The sequence below is a fragment of the Talpa occidentalis genome, unplaced genomic scaffold, assembly GCF_014898055.3.
Source record: "Talpa occidentalis isolate TD23 unplaced genomic scaffold, MPIMG_talOcc4v2.1 talOcc4.2, whole genome shotgun sequence".
In the NCBI taxonomy this organism is placed as follows: domain Eukaryota; kingdom Metazoa; phylum Chordata; class Mammalia; order Eulipotyphla; family Talpidae; genus Talpa; species Talpa occidentalis.
Genome location: NW_023602073.1, coordinates 70,720,938 through 70,725,139, shown reverse-complemented (window position 1 = coordinate 70,725,139; position 4,202 = coordinate 70,720,938). Strand labels below are relative to the sequence as shown.

The 4,202-nt window shown below is 39.7% G+C and overlaps 1 pseudogene; it reads right to left on the bottom strand.

Moving 5' to 3' along the window:
* Positions 1–2,683: 2,683 nt before the first annotated feature.
* LOC119253336 (nuclear transport factor 2-like) lies at positions 2,684–3,893 on the bottom strand (annotated as a pseudogene).
* Positions 3,894–4,202: the final 309 nt, after the last annotated feature.

The following is a 4,202-nucleotide window of genomic DNA, read 5'->3' as shown; positions in this document are numbered from 1 at the left end:
GGAGCTGGGGTACAGGCCAGAGGTGCGGGGGGGGGGGGCGGTGAGAGGATTCACCAAGACAGAGTGGGGAGCAGAACAGGCAGATTAAGTGAAATACACTGCTAAGGGATGCAGCAGGCAAGACAGGAGAGGTCTGCCTCGCCATGTGGGTAGCTCCCTGGCTGGCTGGGGATTGAACTCGTGCTGCAGAGGCTGCTGATTGCTTCATAGTGCAGTGCTTAACCCCTTGCACCACTAGGGAGGCCCCTATGATCATTTTAAAAGACCATTGCAGATTGGGAACTTGACCAAACTCACCTGGTCATGTATGAGCTATTGAGATATTATATAAAGTCTATTATATACTCCCTTTCAATTCTTTCTACTAGACTATAGAGAATACCGAGTCTGGGATAAACTGTGAAGATACTTTGGGTAACTTTTCAGGAGAAGCAATACAGTTCCTTAAATCTCATCATTTTGGATCGTTCCCTCCTGAACCTTGCCCTGTCACTTAATCACACAGAGTCTCGCTGAATGCTTTTTGACTGATTTGAATATCAGAGAAAACAAGGAGGCAGAGATGAGAGGGTTTGGATTGGGAGACACTAAAGATACTGACCTTGCTGGGATGAGTGAATATGGAAGAATTTGTGCAAATAGGGAGCATTGTGAGGTAAAGTGCAAGCTGAGGAACAACTGGACATTTGGCAGAAGGAATAGTTTATGGAAGGTGATAAACACCAAGCAGGGGAAACTTGCTGGTAGAAAAAATAAATTAAATGACAGGAGTATAGGGGAGATCATTATTGAAGAAATTTGATGCAATGTGCCTAATATATTGGAGTGAGGAAAAGTGTTGTATCAATGAGGCCTGGGAGAATCTTACTGATGATGCATTGATGTATCAAGGTCAAGTCAGGTTTATTTAAAATGTGTATTAGGAGATAGAGAGAGAAAGGTGCTGTTACTAACCTGCTAAACTTTGCTGTTTCCCCTTTCTAAACAAAGACATAGACTCTGGTTTTTTTGTTTTTTGTTTTTTTTTTTTTTTTTGACATGGTATGCAGCAGACTTCTGTTTGTTTATTCTTCACATGCAAATTGCCTCTTGTTTTCCAGCCGGTCTGCTCATTTCCAAGCCGACACAGGATAGGTGGGAGGCTTATGGCTTTGTAGCCCCAAATAACAAGGAAATGCTAAAGTTTCTTCATTTTTAGAAAAACTCCATGTGGTATGCCATGAAATCAAGCTGTGACTGTTTGGTGTCAGTCTCTTTTGTCACACCAATTGTTTCAAAACCTTTTTCCCACTGAAGATGGTAGTGGGAATCCATACACTTGGGGAGGTTGTCATTGTAGGGTCTGCAATGCCCATGTGGGTTGGTGGGAGTGTCAGTGACAGTCATAGGTATAGGTTTGAATCCATCTTCATTGTCTTAGAAAAAGCTACTATCTTTTCTTTTTTGATGATGTGTACAGTGGAGACAGTGGAAAACCTACCATTAGTTTAGCAGTGACAACTCTGTGTGTGTGTGTGTGTGTGTGTGTGTAGAGGTGTGTGTGGTTGTGTTAATAAAGGATTTGCTACACTCTACTGTGGTTATAGCTGAGGTCTAAGTTGGTTGAAGTGGTTATGGATGTAGACCAAATGTCTAATTGTTCTTTGCAATGTGCTCCAATAATCTTATGTTATAGCTTCCAAATAAGCTTGTGTTTTATGCTAATTTTGAACATTATATGCTTCAATACTGTTTTCACATAGTAATTTTTACTATTATAATCATTGTGTCATTTATCAAGTTACTCAATCTTTCTATTAATCCCATGATATAAGGATAATTTAGTTATACCCATGTAACAGGCTAAGGAAATCAATATCCAAACAGGAAAAATGGTTTACTCTGGTTTATACCACATGGTGATTGGTGTTAGTTGATTGTGGATGTGTATAATCTTGCTGCAGTTTTCAAGGCAGATGAGAGGAATCAGATATAGTCAAGCTTTAATTGAAATGCAAACCAATAAATTGGAATGTGGATAGCTTGTTTCAGAACCATTCAAGATCCTTGTTAAAAAATTTATATTTTGAGCTCACAGAAGATCTACTGAGTCAATCCCCAGAAGTAGTGCTTGAGCACCCACATTTGTAGAAACCATCTGGGGTGATATGTTGGAAAGTGTACACCTACTTTGGACAGTAGTCTGCAATTAGACCTTGGAATTTAACATTTTAAAAAAGATTTATTTATTATGCATACAAGAACTGAGGTACAGGCCAAAGGTGTGGGGGGTGAGAAGATTCACCAGAGACAGAGTGGGAAACAGAACAGGCAGATTGACCAAAGTACACTGCTGAGGGGATCAGTGGGCGTGTCAGGAGAGGTCTGCTGTGCCATGTGGGTAGCTCCCTGGCCAGCCGGGGATGGATCTCATGCTGCAGAGACTGCGGATTGCTTTATAGTGCAGTGCTTAACCCCAGTACCACCAGGGAGGCCCTGGAATTTAACATTTTAGATTTGAGTTGCAGCTGTTCTATTGAACTGATTTTTGTTGTTAAAAATTTATTATTTTTTGATATCATGAGACATTGAAACATCTTAGCAAATAACCATACCTGGCCAGCTGCTTTTTCCTTGACTTCTTTGGGTTACCAGAGTGACTTGTTAGTAGATTAAAAAAAAAAAAGACAACCTTTTGCATCACTGTCTTTTCACAACATGTACTGATAAAACCCAAACTTCCCCCATCAGATGCAGCTAGTTTGGCCTCCAAATATTGGACACAATACCTCTGTGGCAGCAAGGTTGCCATCCACTCCCACTGAGGCTCTGCTCATCTGCATGACATTTGGCAGCTCACAGGGAGTGTGAAGAGTATCAGGTATAGGAGAAATGGAAACAGCATGAGTACCTCGCTGGGAGGAGATCACTGAGTTGTCATTGGTGGACCCCCAAGGATCACTGATGTTCTTTACTAGGGACACCTGCTGGAACATTAAGGAAAGGTCTTTGCTTGTCTTAAGTTGGCCCACAATCATGCTAATGCTGCAGCACTCCAGCATGGACTGATTGTCCAGAGGTGTGGTGCTGTGCTAGCTTTTCTGGAATGGAAGACTTGATGACTTCAACACATTAGCAGCTTTCCCCTGGAATTGCTATTTTTACCACACAAGGCATGACTTGTCAATGTAAGTTACACCTTGTTGGGTTCTGACATTATCAAGTGACTGGTAGTAATATTGAATAAAGCTGCAATCGATCTGGTCCCAAATTGTATTGTCTCCCATTCTGGCATTCAACTGACTTTTTTGGCATCTGTGTTGTTGGCATAGTGGTGAGTGGCAGTGGCTACCCAATGCAATCGTCTTCATGCTAAACTGTTAGATAATGAGCCTTCATTTTCTTGTATTTAAATTATGGATAATAATATGTGCAACTACAGGATATGTGTCTTCATTTGCAAGAAGAAATGCAGCAAAAATTTGATTTCTGAAAAATCGATGAGTATAGTTTTATATCAAAAGTGAGTTTGCCCTCTTGCTAGGGACATATGCAAATTTAAGCCCTTTTACATTGCCCACATGAGACTAAAGGAAGAAAAGAAAATCTAGCAAAAATAAATATTAAGAATGAAATAAGACTGGCTATGGACTTATGCAAACCTATTTGGCTAACTTAACAACCGATCTGGAAATCATGGGCTCCAAGTTTAGGAGGAAACATAATACTTCTGAACTTCAGAGTTTAAGTTGTCTCTAGCACAATATAACTCTGATTGCTGGCTTGGTTAAATTTTTTAAAAGTTTGATTCCCTTGGCAATCCTAGAAGCAGGACATGAATAACTTTCAAAAGAAAAAAATCTTTGTTGTTTGCATAGCACAGTTTTCCATTCAGTTGGAAAAAAATTACTAAAATTTCTCTTGAAAAGAAGTGATTGAAATGTTCTGAAAAATTCAAAGAACTTTTTTGAAAATATCAGCTTCAAAACAAAATTTCTCAAGGTTTTTATAACACCAAAACACCAAAACCCTGATCGGTGATCTTTTATCTCTGGCCTGAATGTTGAATGTCGTCTGCTAATCTGATGCTCTGAATATCTTGGGACAGGAATTTTATGTATCATAGAGCCAGGTTTGTGACTTGATTTTCAGCTGGAATTCTTATGGAAACACTAGTTCTGACACACAAAGGAGTTTAAAAAAAAAACCTTTTTTGAACCCAT